This window comes from Muntiacus reevesi, chromosome 3 (genome assembly GCF_963930625.1).
Source record: "Muntiacus reevesi chromosome 3, mMunRee1.1, whole genome shotgun sequence".
NCBI lineage: Eukaryota > Metazoa > Chordata > Mammalia > Artiodactyla > Cervidae > Muntiacus > Muntiacus reevesi.
The window spans coordinates 1,570,663-1,585,308 of record NC_089251.1 but is presented as its reverse complement, the minus strand read 5'-3'; the positions used below and the strand labels follow the sequence as shown (position 1 = coordinate 1,585,308).

General features: G+C 69.3%; 1 protein-coding gene across 2 annotated transcripts in view; it reads left to right on the top strand.

Annotated features, from left to right (window-relative positions):
* The window catches only part of RXRA (retinoid X receptor alpha), a 91,937-nt gene that overhangs the window by 36,898 nt on the left and 40,393 nt on the right, over window positions 1–14,646 (top strand). Inside the window, exon 1 of one of the 2 annotated variants that reach the window (XM_065928056.1) lies at window positions 11,633–11,724. The exons of the other annotated variant lie outside the window; for it this stretch is intronic. The gene's annotated coding sequence lies outside the window, so the exon portion shown is untranslated. Of the gene's footprint in view, window positions 1–11,632; window positions 11,725–14,646 lie in introns of those variants that run through there. 2 annotated transcript variants of the gene reach the window in all.

Below are 14,646 nucleotides of genomic sequence, written 5' to 3'. Positions count from 1 at the left end.
TGTGCAGGTTTGCACTCCGTCCCCCCAGTGACTGCTCTGCCGTGTCCCCGGATCTAGAACAGCACCCCATGTGTGGGAGGCGCCTGGGGCCCTCCTGATGAGGGCGCAGCGTTTGAAATTGTGTCTCTGTGGGCGCCGCCGGCCGCGTCAAGCCTTTCAGGGTTTCAGAGCCGCCGTGCTTCCTGGTCGCCCGTGAGCTGGCTCTGAGAGCCGGCTGGACGTCGTGCTGGCCGCTGGTGGGGGCACCTGAGTAGACATGCTGGCCCATGGAGCCCCCTGTGTGGCCAGTCTGCGGGGTGGGCTGAGTTGAGACCCCGGAGGGCGTGCTGCGCAGAGGGAGCCTCGCGACTGCAGGGCCACGTGTGCTGAGAGGCGATGCTGCTGGGGGCAGCGCCAGGCCGGGTGGCCGGGTGAGGGTGCAGTCACTGTGGGGGGAGTGCTGCCGTGTCCCCCGCCCCCCGGCCCCGCCCCAAGTGGTCCTGGATGTGTCCCGAGGGCCCAGGGCCTGCACTGTGGGCGGCTGTGCTGGGACCCTCGGTCCCCGGCGCTGGGGGGCCGGCAGGCTCCTGGGGTCTGCAGGGGCTGGGGCCTTGGGCATGTGGGCAGAGTACCCCGTCAGCCCCGGGGACACAGGGAGAGGGATGTCCGCCTGAGGCTGACCCCCACCCCAGCTCGCCCTCCCCTCCCGCCGGCCGCGTGGGGTCCCCGCCGCCCTGCTCCTTCGGGCGCGGCCTTGGGCCCCTCACGTCCTCCTCTGAGGCGGGCTCAGCAGGTCCCTTCTGGGCAGCAGGGGTGCCCTTGGGCGGCAGCTGCTGTCCTGGCTTCTCCCGTCTTCCCTCGATGTTCAGCCAAGGGACGTGGGCCACACGCAGGCTCGGCCGGACCCCGTGCTGACTGCGAGGCCTGGGTGGGCCGGGCCGCGCCCTCCCGACTCGGCTCTGCCCTGCCCCGGGACTGGTGGGGGGGCCTCCGACTGCGGGGCACGCTTGCTCTGGGATGTGCTCTCCCCGAGCGCTGGGTCCGTCAGGGCCGCACGAAGCTCGGGGCGGAGCAGGCCTGTGTGGGCTTGTGGCGGCCCAGGGCCGGGGGGCGGCCTCTGCACCTTCGCCATGGCCCAGCCGGTCCGTGCACCCCGAGGATGCAGGCCGAGGCCCTCCTGGGCGCCGCTGCATGTCGAAACCGGCCGCTGACGTGGCCGCAGTGTTGAAACAAGTGCCTGCGGGTTTCCCAACATCCTGCCGCCGTCACAGGACCGAATGTCAGGAGCCGGGTTCCAGGCCTGGCCGGGGCCCTTCTCTTGGGGTGCCCGGCTTCCCCTCCTGTCCCCCAGGAGACCGAGAGAGACCGCCGCTCCGCCACGTCCCCCCAGGGCAGGGCGGAGGCCGTGACCTCAGGGCCGGTGACTTTACTCTGAGCCCTCGTCAGCCTGCTGACCTGCCTGTTGTGTGGAAGTCAGGTGGCGTTGGAGTGGAGGGCCGGATTCAACACAGGCCTCGAGTCTGCGCTGAGGCTGTGGGCTGGGCAGGAGGCGGGAGCGGGCACGTGCCCGCCCGGGAGGCACACGCCCGTCTGGTGGCAGCGGGCGGTGGCCAAGGGCCCAAGCCCCTGTGCCTCCGAGAGGCTGCCCTTGGTGGGGGTGTAGCTTTGAGCCACGCACCTCGGGGACCGGGGCCGGGGGAGCCTTAGGTTGGGCCAGGTGGCCCCCTCTTTCTTCTGCTGCCCGCGGGCCTGAGTCCGGGCTGCGCTGTGTGGGCAGACAGCGACCACGAGGGCTGCAGGTTCACTGGCCACCCGCTGTGCGGCAGGCCCTCGACTTCGGGGAGCCCGGCCTGTGGCCTCCCCGGGGGGCTTTCTTATTTTCACTGCTTACGGAGGAAGCTGAGGCCCAGAGAGGCCAAGTGACCTGCTGGGGTCACACAGCAGTGGGCTGGAGCTGGCGTCCAGGCTGCCCGATTTTCCTAGGATTCTGCTGGGTCCGTCCAGGAGGGGCTGGTACTGTGGGGAGGTCCACCCCCAGCCCAGCGGCGGGTCCAGGCCCTGCCGGGCCGAGCTGTGCAGCCTCGGGCACACCGCCCAGGCTCTGATCCCCCGAGGGGACCCTGCGGGCTCTGGGTGAAGGGGAGGAGGAGAGGGTCTCGGGCCCACCTTCCCCGCCGGCTGCCGCCACAGACCCCAGCCCTGTCCCCCCGCGGGGTGGGGCCTGGGGCTCTGGGAACCTGTGGTCAGGCCTCGCCCTGGCTGTGGTGTCAGCCTGTCGCCTGCCAGCAGGGGAGGGGCCCTGGAGACACGTCTCTTTTGGATGAGGAAGTGGACGCTCAGAGAGGGTGAGGGGCCGGGCTGGGGCCACACAGCGAGGCGGGTGCTGAGCCCGGGGCCTGTGGAGAAGGGTCATCCGGAGACCCATGCCCGAGACCTTTCCTGGTAAGGCGGGGGTTTCGGAGGTCGGGGTGGGCAGGACCCTGCGGGCTCCGGCCCGTGGCACTCAGCGCTTTCCCCGGGGCTGGGAGTGACAGGGATGGAGGCGCGGGGCCCCCAGGAGGATTCCCGGTTACACTGCCCGCTGTGTCCCGGGCTGTGGTTGGCGCCTGCCCCGAGCACCAGCAGCGCGCCCAGCGTGGCGCCTCTGTGTCCTGAGACAGATCTGTCCGGACGGATCGTTAGCCCATTTTGCAGATGAGAACCTGGGAGCCCAGAGTGCCCACGTGGTTTGCTGCGGCGCTCGGTCAGGAGGTGGGGTGGACCTGGCCCCTGGCTGGATACCCCCTGGCACCAGGGCTGCGCTGCGTGAATCTGTAGCCCTCCCTGGGACTCTGGCTGGGCTGGCAGTCCTCAGGGTGGGCGTGCGTGCAGGGCTGTCTCGGCCTCCCAGCTGTGCGTGGGGAGCCCAGGGCTTGGTTTGGGCCGGGAGTAGGAGTCTACTGTAAGTTATAGCTGGAGGGTGCCCCCCACAGGCAGCCCTCCTTGATGTCTGTGCCCAGAGAGTGCCGTCCCTCCTGCCCCCTCTCTGACCGGCTAGCCGGCTGGGCGCTCTGGGCTCCTGGGAGGCCTCTGACTGCGGCCTGGCTGTCCCTGGCAGGGCCCGGCCTGAATTATCCGCCTGTTCCCGGCACAGTGGAGGCCGTGGGGGGTAGGCCACCCACTTGGGAGGGCTCTGTGATACATACCCAGAGGGGGCCCTTCTGAGTTCGAGGACGCTTAGATCCAGCTAGGTCGGGCCAGCCGTGAGTCGTGCCGCCAGGACCCAGGCCCAGGTCCACAGGCAGCGTGCGCACCCGCGCTCAGCTCGTCAACTGCGGGGATGGCCAGGGACAGGCCAGCCTCGTGGTCACGGCCGCCTGGACGCTTTCCTCTTGGGTGACGTCTCTTTGCAGGAGAGGAAATGAAGGCTCAGAGAGGCTGTTCAGCCTGTTGGGGTTGCGCAGCTTGTCAGCAGCTTGGGGTCTCTTTGAAAGTTGGTCCTTCCCTTTGAAACTTGGTCCTTCCTCAACGGGTTCTTACGGATCGTGGTGAAACCTGCAGCTTCTATCAGCCCGTTCCTAGCCCCTCATCCCCCTCCGCTTGTCCATTCAGTCTTCATCCGTGCCTGCAGCATACCAGGGTAAGGCCAGGCCCCAGCGCTGCCCGAAGAGCCGGTTGTGGCTCCTATTCTCGGGCCTCCCAGACTTTGGCGGCCTCAGGCCCGTGGGCCGGGGGCACGCTGTGAGTGCCCTGTTGAGGGTGTGCCGTAGAAGGCACCACTACCCCGATGGGGAGAAATCGCGAGGGCTTCCTCGAGGCGGTTTTTATTTAAACTGGATTGGAGCGAGCCAAGAGAGGTGCAGGGGGACTTTCAGGCCCAGGGAACAGCATGTCCTCGAGGCGAGAGAGCCGATGTGTTTCTGGAAATGACCCGGTTCCCATGCCTGGGGGTAGACCCAGATCGGGGAGGGCCAGGCACCCTGAGGGCTGGCTAGGCGCAGGGAGAGAGGTGGGTGCTGGGCGCCCAGGAGAGCGTCCTTCTGGACCGCGGCGGAGCCGGGGATCACCTGGCTCATCCCTGATCTGGGAGGTGGCAGGCTTCTTAAAGGGAGGCCGCGGGGTACCCAGGCTCCCCAGGAGGCTCAGCGGTGAGGAATCCGCCCCCCAGTGCAGGGGACCCAGGGGTCTTGGGTTCAGTCCCTGGGTCGGGAAAATCCCCTGAAGGGAATGGCAACCCCTTGCAGTGTTCTTGCCTGGGAAATCCCATGGAGACAGGAGCCTGGCGGGCTGCAGTCCACGGGGTCACGAGAGAGTTGGACGTGACCAAGCGACCGAGCCCCAGCATGACGGTCCGCGAGTGGGCCTCGGCCCTTTCTGGGGCCCGGGGTTGGGGTGCTGAGGTGAGCTGACTCTAGGCGGCTGGGGGCTCTTCAGGCAGACCCCGGCCCAGAGGAAACCCCAGTTCATCTCAGAGTCAGCCCGGGCCCGCTGGATGGGCTGGCGTTAGAGCTCGGGCCTGAGTGACGCGGGTTGGCCGTCTCGTCTTTCAGCCCAGGCCACGGTGGGATGGCCAGTGGGTGCGGGGCTGGGCAGGGCTCCCCCTGCCCTCCCGGGCCCCTCCCAGCCCACGTGCGGGAGCCTTTGAAGGGCTCTGGGGCGGGTGGGGTTCTGAGAAAATGGAATCTTCCTTTGGCCTGGAGAGCGCTTTCGGCGGGAGGGTTTGTGCACGTGGCTGATGAAGGGAACTGCTGAGATTCTGTAAAGCATCCCCCCCACCCCTCACCAAAGACAGAACAAATTCAAGCTGCCCTGCAACTGTTACCACAGCCAGACAGAGACTAGAAACCGGCCCCAGAATCCCACTCTCCCAAGGTTAGCGCGCTGGCCGCCTTTGCCCTGCGCCTGCAGACAGATAACGGCCTATCTCGGTGTTTATTATTTTCTAAGTAAAAACGGAACACAGATTTTCAACGTCTTTTCAAATTAAGGCCTCTGGTGACGAGGAGGAGGAGGAGGAGGCCTTTGTGGGGGGCCAGCCCTCCCACGACCGGTGGAAGAGAGCAGGTTCTAGGGGATTCTGGACCCAGACCCAGGGTTCTGCACCAGGCACAACGCGCCCCCCGCCCAGCTGTGCCGACTGCCCTGAGGGCATTGCCAGGCATGGGGGGCGTTCAGGGGCTCCTGGGCCTCCCGCAGGGCATGTGTTGGGTGTGTGCACACGCCCTGATATGTGTGTGTGTGCTGACGGCCGTCTCCGTGTCTCCACCCCCTGCGGGACGGAGGATCTCACTTCGCCCCTTAACCGTCCCCCTGCTGGCCCCGCTCGCCTCCCTCACCCCCGCGCCTTCTGCCCGGGCGGCCTCGGGCACCCGTTCCCCCTACGCTGACCAGCGCGTGGCCGCGGGCAGGTTGAGGTTGGTGTCCAAGCCTCGCTTCCCCTTCTGCAAGAAGACAGCGACGCCTGTAGGGTTTCTGAGCGCGTGGGATGAGCCGCACGTTCAGATGTACGCAGGGCAGGCTCCTGGCCACGGGGTGCTCAGGAGACACCGGCCGTGCGCTGCCGGGTTGGCGTGTACGGGTGGGCCACGGAGGCCAGACAGCTTGCCGGGGGTCCCGGGCTGCCTGTACTTGAGACCAGTGAGGGGTTTGGGCGCCGAGGATCCGGGGGCCTGGTGGGGGGCGGGTGCGGGACGCTCGCCCCTCCCTGAGGCTGCCTGCTGGGTGGAGTGTGTGGGTCTCTGAGCTCAGGGCAGTCTGTATGTCCTCGCCACGTGCCCCTGTCCATCCTAGGAAGGCCCTCTGCTGCTGTTCCCAACCTGAGCCGTGGGATCCTTGTGGGCCGCGCGGTCCCTGGCCTAGGAGGGGCCCTGCGAGCGTCAGGGGCTCGGCCTGACTTGACCTGGTCGAGGACAGAAGCCCAGGCTGGCGGCTTCCGACCTGCGGGACCAGGGAGTCCTGCCTCGTTCCCTGGGGCCCCGGCAGGGTTGGCACTCAACTCTCCGCTGGCCTGGGAGGTCAGCCGCTGGGCCCCTGATGGGCCGACGCTGCCCTCCCTGTGTTCCCTGGCGCGGGGGTCATGGCCTGTCCTGGAGACGCCCGGCCAGTGACCAGGTAAGAACAGGGGTAGCCCGGCCCCCCTGCCCCCCTGCCCAGAGCAGGGCTGGGTCCCTAGGCGAGCTCCTCCACGGGGCACGCAGGCTCCGCTTGGAGCTTGCCCCGAGCTCCGGGGTCTGTGCGCTCCCAGCGAGAGCTTGGGAGCCCCACCCTTGTTCAGGGGCCCAGAGTGAGAGCCCGCCAACCCGTGTTGGGTTTGGGGGTGTGAGGAGCACCCCATCCCCCTGAGATGTAAAACGCTCACCCCGGAGTCTGCGTTCCTCCCTTTTCTTTCTTTTTTTTTTTTTTTTTTTTCAGCTAAGACAGCAAAAGAGAGGATTTATTGTACACGTTACATTCAGCCACAACTGAGAAGAGAACTAGTCCACAGTTATCACAGGCCCAGGGCAAAGGACCAAAAGGGGCGGCTTGGGTCCGAGCAAGGTCGGTCTCTCAAAGGTGGTCGAGGCGATCGGAATGGCCACAGATGTTCCAGGTCCACTGAGAAGTTCTAGAGAGTAGGCATGCAGTCCACAATTTGTACCAGCGCCCCTGGCCTCTGGCTTCCCTTGTTTCTGCTTCTGTGGCTTCCATGGGTGTACAAGTTTACTTGGACCTCTGCCTCATCTTTCTTCTTTTGCGCTTCAGCCTGCGCATTCGCTTCTTCCTCCACTTCGCTCTCATGGCGCAGAGGTTTCTCAAAAGATGGCGCTAAGGCCGAGAGGTGTTCCTCCCTTTTCTACCCACCACGTGTGTGTGTCTTCAGGGCCATGGGGCCCTGCTTCCCAGACCCACCCGTGTCCCAGCCCCTTGGGTGGGGGCGGCGTGTTGGGGGGCGCCGTGTGCCTGGGCTGCCTTGGGGCTGCGGAGGTCCGGCCACCTGGGCCTTGAGGCCTGCGTTCCTCCCCGCACGCGGCCCTCCCGCCCCACACGTGTCCCTCCCGCACGCGGCCCTCCCTCCCGCACGCGGCCCTTCTCACACGGGCCCCCCACCCCCGCACTCAGCCCTCGCTCCCTGCACGCGGCCCTCCCCGCTTGCGGCCCCCGCAGCTGCCCTGGATGCTGAGCAGGCCTTGCACTACTGCGGGTTCGGAGCCTCTGGCAGGAAGCTGGCAGCCGCCACGCCTTCTGGGCGAGGCAGGGAGGGGCCAAGGGTGTGGGTGAGCGAGGCCCTCAGCTTGGGGGCGGCAGGGTGCGGGCCCCCCGGGGCTTCGCCTTCTGCAAGGGGAGGGGCTGGGGTCTCGGACAGCGGGGGAAGCCTGACCACCCGGGGCTTGGCTGTGTGTGGGGGTCCTAGCCCTCAGTTTCTCTCTTGCCACCTGAGGGGCCGCCCACTCCTGTCTCCAGAAGGTGGACGAGGGAGAAGAGGTGTCACTCCTGGGGGGACCGTGGCCTGGGGGGACCGTGGCCGGAGGTGGGGACCTTGGCCTGGAGGGGAACTGTGGCTGGGTGGGGGGACTGTGGCCAGGGGTCTGTGGCCAGGCGGAGGACACACGAGGACCCTCCGGGACCGGGGCAGGGGGGCGGTGTGGCTCTCCCTGTCTCCCCTGCGGGCTCAGCCGTGGTTCACTGGGCCCGTGGAGAGCTGGGCTGCCCCCGGAGGTGGGGCGCTCCTACCCCCTCGTGCTCGCCCCGCTTTGCTCGAGGGGAGGCCTGGAGCCGGCTTTGCTGAGGGACGCGGGTTCCGGCTCGCCCAGGACTCTGGACCCCAGCGGGGCCGCAGCCTGACCGTGCGCCGTCGGCCCGCAGGCGTCCATCCGGGCCCCGCCACGCCGCCCTGGGGCCTCCCCTGCTCGTGACTTTGTTTTGTTCCCTCGAGTCAGGTTGTCCAGCGCCATCCTGCGCCCGGAAGCGGGGTCTGCCTGTGCTGTGGGTGGGGGAGCCGCGCTCCTCGCCTTCCCTCTGGTGCGGACCGTCCAGCGGTCCGTCAGCGAACGCGGGCAGTGCTGGCCACTGTCTCGCCGGCAGGGCTCTGGGACTGGGTCCCGGGCCCCCGGCGCGCCCCGCGCGGCAGGGCCTGCTTCACACCGTCCCGTGGGCCTGCGAGTGGCAGCCACCTGGTCCCTTTGTCTTCATTTCCCGTGCAGACCCCGCCCGCTCACCTGGGCTGGCCGGGCTCCTTGCCTCGGGGCTTCTTGCCTCCTGTGCAGGAGTGCTGAGCCTTGCCTGGGGGCTGGAGGGGCAAATGCCACCTTGAGGTGGGCGCCTGGCCTGGTGGTCTCCTGGGGGGCCGTGGGGGTGCAGCAGGGGAGCCTGACGGGGCCCTGCAGGGCTGGGGGATGGATAGATATGGGTGGACATGGCCCTTCTGCATCGGAGGCCTGCTCTGGCCTTTGCAGCTGCTGTGAGGCGTTTGCTGCGCTCCCCTGACGGCTGGCAGGGCCTTGGCTCCCGGCTGTCATGGCCCCTTCTTGGCCCCTCTGGTTTCTGGGAGGTTACAGGACAGCCCTGACGGGTGTCTGAGACCTCGGGCGCAACCTCAACAGAAGTAAGGCCTCGGCTCAGCGCCCCCTATGGATGTGAGAGTTGGACCACAAGGAAGGCTGAGTGCTGAAGAACTGATGCTTCTGAACTGTGGTGTTGGAGAAGGCTCTTGACAGTCCCTTGGACTGCAAGGAGATCCAACCAGTCCATCCTAAAGGAGATCAGTCCTGAATATTCATTGGAAGGACTGATGCTGAAGCGGAAACTCCAATACTTTGGCCACCTGATGCATAGAACTGACTCATTGGAAAAGACCCTGATGCTGGCAAAGATTGGAGGCAGGAGGAGAAGGGGACGACAGAGGGTGAGATGGTTGGATGGCATCACAGACTTGATGGACAAGTTTGAGCAAGCTTCTGGAGTTGGTGATGGACAGGGAGGCCTGGTGTGCTGCAGTCCAAAGAGTCAGACATGACTGAGCGACTGAACTGAAGCCCGTCCTTGCGGTGGGCTTCCCCAGGGGGCACCTGCCAGAGCCTGAGATCCGCGGCCGTGGGGGCCCATTGGCCTGCCCGGCGTCCGGGTGACGCTTGGCCGTGCAGGGAAGGGTGGTGGTCCGGGCCTGGATTTGGAGGGCTCGGCTCCCGCCCCGGTCGCTCGGTCAGCACCCTGGTGTCTGGGCTGCTGGCGCGGGGCAGGCAGGAGTGCAGCTCCTGGGCCCTCACCTGAATGCTCCCCTGGGTCCGTGGAGTCTCTGGGGTCAGACTGCAGCTCCTGGGCCGCCTGCCTGAGTTCGACCTTCCTGGGCCTCTCCCAGGGGCCCTTTGTGGCCCAGAGCCGGGCCGGCCCCGCCCCCGGTTCCCAGGCCCACCCGCCGGCCTGCGGCATCGAGTCTGGACAGGTGTGTGTGTGTTCAGGGCGGCCGCCTGCGGGGGGGCCGGAGGCGGCGTGCCGGCCCCATGAGTCACCCCGAGCCTGGGCGTGGGGGCGGCGGGGGCCGGGCCGCGGGCTGGCATGACGGGGCACGCCGCCGACCAGGCCTGGGAACTGGCCGCGGCCCTGGGGCGGTGGGGGAGTGGGGGCTGCGTGTGGCCTCCTGGAGCAGCCGGGACAGCCCAGGCCTGCGCGCGGGGTCTCCGAGCGCCTGGGGGGGCGCTCTCCTGCTGCGGGCCAGGCCGTGCCTCACAGGGACCCTATGCCCCCCCGTGCCCACCTTCCGCGTGGGCTGAGAACCTGCTGGGGCCAGGGGAGGTGGGGCGGCAGACGGACATGGAGTCCAGGCCCCGGGGTCCGGGGGTTCCGTGTCCAGACCACCTCCAGGCCAGGCCCTGGTCCTCTGTGCCCGGGCTGTCCCGTCCCGTGTGGCGGGGGTGGCCGCATCCCGCTGACCACGTGCAGCGCCCTGGCGCCTGGGTCTTGGGAGTCGGAGGCCAGAGGAAGGGCCCCTGCGGTGCGTCAGGGCCGCCAGTCCTGGGGTCGGGACGGGGGGGGGGGGGTGCTTAGAGCCGCCGGGGTTCCCATCCTCCTGAGGGTCAGCACCCTTCTTGTCTGCTTGGTGGCAGAGCCGGCAGAGCCCCGGAGGAGTGGGATTCGGGGGCCCCACGGTGGGGCGGGGTGCTGGCTGTGCGGGCTGCAGACGGAGCTGGGTCTGGGCCTGGAGATGTCCCGCCTTCCAGGGCCGGCGTGGGCACCGCCGCGAGGGGCGGCTTGTGGGCTGGGCTGGTCTCCCAGGTCCTGGGGGCGGTGGAGCGTGGGGCTGGAGCAGGCAGAGGTGGCCGCGGCCTGAGAAGGCAGCACGCCTGGGGCGGGGACCCTGCCTGCCCTCGGGGGCGGACGGCTCAGACCTCAGCTGGCATCCACGGGGCTGGGCCCCTGTCCTGAATTCCCTACTCTGTCTAGCAGGTGTGAGGAGGGCTTCCAGGAGGGGGTGTCCCTGGCAGGAAGACGCAAGGGGAATGAATGACTGCGTCTACGCTGAGGGCCAGGGCTGGGGCCGAGAGGGGCCGAGGGCCACACCCACTGGAGGGGCCGGGGCGCTGGGCCCTGAGGACTGTGTGGGGCAGGTTGGGCCTGCTGGCGCTGACGGGTGGAGACCTCTGCCGAATCTTTTCCAAGATAACGGTCAGCAGAGGGCTGGGGGCCCGGGTCTGGGTTCTGGGGGGTGGCTTCCCTGCCGACCAGCCTGTGACTTGCTGGGTGTCCTGCGGTGCTTCCTGGGTGTGGGGACAGGGGCAGTCCAGTGCTCCTGGGGGGCGGGGGGCGCTGCAGGTGGAGGGACCCAGCCTCAGTGTGCCCGCCGCCGGGTGTGGCAGCTGGGGGCCCTCTGCCCCGCCCCCCGCCCCAGGCTGGGCCCCGAGGGGCCTTGGTCTCTGCGCTGCACCCCCCGTGCCCTGCCCCCGCCAGGATGTGAACGAGGCGGGGGCGCCGCGGGCCGGGCCCGGGGCACGGGGGGCTCCACGTGGCCCTGGTGAGGCTGCCTCCGCCCACCCTGGCCCTTGCCTGCTGTTCTCACCACTGGCCGTGCGGGGAGGAAGGAAGCTGAGGGTTGGGTGGTGTGTGTGTTTGTTTTCGCCTGGGCTCTGGGGGCCCAGGGTAGGGCCCGGCCTCCGGCCGCCAGCGCCTTGACTGCCAGGGCGAGAGGCCGGGGCTGCAGTGGGGCTGGGCGGCCTCCTGGAGGCTGGGAGGTGGGCCCCGAGGCAGGCCTAGGACAGCCGGTGGGAGCCAGAGGCTGCCCACGGGGCGAGCCCTGCACCAGCGTCTTGACTGCTGCCGGACCAGCCGGGTGGCCCAGAAGCGAGGTCTGGACCGGACCCTGTGCTTGGAAGGAACAGCAGATCTCTGGGGGCGAGGGGAGGAACCTTTCAGGCCCCCTGCCGGCCCCCTCCAGCTACACCTGGGGGGACGCCGAGGCCAAGCGGAGGGCAGCCTGGGGCTGGGTCCTGCGGTCCGTGGCTTGCTCTGCTATCCGTGGGGCAGACACTCCCGCCGTGGCCAGCCTAGGCTACCAGCGTGGCATTGCTGAACGCGGCTGGGGAAGAGAGGTGAGCGCCGTGGGCTGGCCCCGGCTGGTTCAGCTCCGCGGGTCGGCTCCCCGGGGCCCCTCCTTTTCTGCCCACCCAGAGGCACTGCCGCTCGGGTTGGACCCACAGATGTGGCTCGTGTGCGCGCACGGAGGTGAGGTGGCCGGGGTCGATACCTCTGAACACATAGGCCTGCGAGAGCCCCCCGCCCCGAGTCGTCTCCGCACAGGTGGGTCACGTGTCCAGGGTGCGTCGCCCCCGAGGCCACCCGGCCGGCGGGGCAGGCCCGGCGCCTGCTCAGCTCCACTTGCCCTGAGGGTGCACAGGGTGGATGGGCTGTGATGGGGAAGGGGGGAGGAGGGACTGTCCCCGCGCGGGTCGATGCTAGGGGACGGGGTGGGTGGGAGCCAGCTGCCAGCCAGGCGGGGCCCCGGGTCTAGCACTGGCGCCGCTGGGAGTGGGTCTGCAGCGACGCTGAGAGGCGGCCCCGCCTGCCACCTGTGCGGCTGAGCGCGAGCGGGCCTGGGGGTGATGGTTGGAGGGAGCATTCACGTGACGAGGCTTGTCGGCTGCAAACGAACTGAGTCAGTGGGGTGAGGGCCCCGAGGACGTCACGGGCACCTCCCGGCCGTGTCCTGGGAGCCCAGGACCCTGGCTGCCCGGCCGGGCCCTCAGCGGCTGGGGAGGAGCCGGGTGTCACGGTTGACCACCGGCCGCAGCTGAGTTGGCCTGGCCTGCCCCTTGGACTGGGCCGGGCTGGGATCCTCGCCGCGGGCGGGCAGGCCCCCGCCACACCCCACCCCCGTCTGTCGGGCGAGCTTAGCCCGGCGCGCTCCCGGGCCCGGAACTGGAGGAGCAGGGAGCCGAGAGGAGGAGCGAAGCGGGGAATCCCGGCCCCTGCGGAGGAGGGGCAGCCGCAGCTGCAGGCCCGTCGGGTGGGGATCCTGCTAAAACAGGAGTCCGCAGAGGCTGTTTGTGTCCTTATCGTGAAAACCACACCACGTGGGCTCGGCAGACACCCGAACCAGGCGAGGTGGGCAGTGACGTCCCACCTTCCACCCCAGAGCCAAGTGTCCTGGACTCGCCACTCGGCCGTGTGACCGCTCGGGAGTCCCCTCTTCCTTGCCGAGCCCCCGCCTGGGTGGTTTTCCGCGAGCGTGGACCTTTTCAGGCAGGGGGGGGGGCTGGGGTGGACCCCCTCACCTCCTGCCCAGGCCCCACAGGAGGCTGGGTTTCAGGTGGAGACTTCAGTGGGGGCTGACGCGTGCCCGAGGGTGGGGGTACGCGGGAGACGCCCGGGGGCTGCTGCTGGGCCTGTCGCCGGGTCAGCCTGGGCAGGGGGACCCCGGCCCTTCCGGAGGAGTCCTGGGAGAGGAGGGAGGCAGCCTGGACCCCGCGTGGGCGCAGGGTTCCCACGTGCTCGGGGCGGGCAGGGCCGCCAGCATGCCCGCAGCCGCCGTGGAGCAGGCAATGTGCACGCAGCGTGTGCGGCCAGAGCTGCTGGGGCAGCCGGCCTGTGCAGCCGGATGTGGACAGCTGGCTGGCCCTCAGGCCTCTGGGGGTGGGGGGCCAGGACTCGCCTGTGCGGGCCCAGGAGGGCCAAGGGGCCCTGTGACGCGGCCCCCGCGCCCCACCCCCACTGCCGGCCCCGGGGCTGGGCCGCTGGCCGCTGGCCTACAAAAGGCATTCTGTGCCCCGGAAGAATGACCCCGTTGTGTGGCTGGAGGGTGGCCGGGAGCCACGACGGCTTCCTTCCTTCCCAACTTCCTGCTCGCTCCCCTCTGGGGGGCAGAGCCCCCACCTGGGGCCCAGCTGCTCCTGCCAGGGCCCTGCTTTCCCGGTCGGGGACGCCTCGTGGCTCGCCCCCTCCTCCTGGCGGTCAGAGCCCCGCTGTCTGCCCGCCGCCCTCACCAGACCCCCTGGCCCATCCTGGGCTCAGCCTGGGCCTCTGCTGTCACTCTTGCAGGACCTCCGCTGCTGGTGGGCAGCGGGGTCAGGTGGAGACCTGACGGTCGGTGGCCGGGGGTCTGTGGACCCCACGAGGGCTGTGTCGGCTTGCTCCAGCGCCCCGGCCGAGTCAGTGCACCCGGAGGGTTGAGTGTCCCGGGTGAGACGGCCGGCCTCGCGTCGGGAGCCTTTGCCCCCATCCCTGCGTTCTCACACCAGCCTGCAGCTGGGGCGCTGGGCTCAGCCAGCCCGCTTGGCCGGCCCTCGTCCCGGCTTCTGGTGGCCGTGAGCGGGTTTGAACTGCAGTCCGGGCCTCGCCCTTGGCCTCTGCTGGCCCCTGACTGGGCCCGGGTCCTGTGCGCAGCGCCGTCCGAAAGCCGAGGCCAAGCTCAGATTGAGGAAACGAGGCTGGGGTCCCCGTGCTCCTCTAAGCAGCCCTGGGCTTTGGCCAATGGGAGCGGCCTGTGGTCACAGGTGTCTGGGCGCGGGTGGGGGGCCGGGCGGTCCTGGGAAAGGGGAACTCGGCCGTCTGGCGAGTTCCCAGCCGCCTGGCGGAGACGCTCGCCTCCCGGGCCCCTTCCCAGGCTCCCGCGGCTGGCTTGCCCACCATGCTGCAGCGCCAGGGGCCGCGGGACCCCGGGCCGGCCGGCCGGGGGCCGGTGGGGCCACCCCCCTGGTGGGACCTCTCGCCTGCCCTGGCCATGAGGCTGCACCTGCTGGCCTCTCTTTCGGGAGGCGGCCTGGCCTGGCGGGCGGGGGACCGTAGGTGGCTGGCAGGTAGGGCTGGGCCGGGGTTGGGGGGCTCTGGGGGCCAGGTGGCGTGGGAGGGGCCAGGGTCTCCCCTGCGGGCTTTGGCGCTCCTGGCGGGTGTCTGGGCTGGGCGGGGGCAGGTGAGGAGAGCGGGCAGGGGCCAGGCGTGTCCCTGGAGCCCTGCACCTTCCCGGGCCCCAGCGTGGCCGCCCAGCGTGTGCCCAGAGCCTGGCCGTGCCCAGGGCGTCTTGTTGGGGTCCCGAGTCTTCCCTTGGTGTCTGCGCAGCAGGTGTCGGATGGGGAGGGGAGGGGGACTGTCTCTTCCGTCCCCTCGCCCTGAAACTCCCTGGAGGAGGGCCTCTTGGAGTCTGGCTCGGCCCTTCTTCACACGAGGAAACTGAGGCCGGGGCGGGAGGTGTTTGTCTATCTGCAGGAGGCCCTGGACCCACTGAGG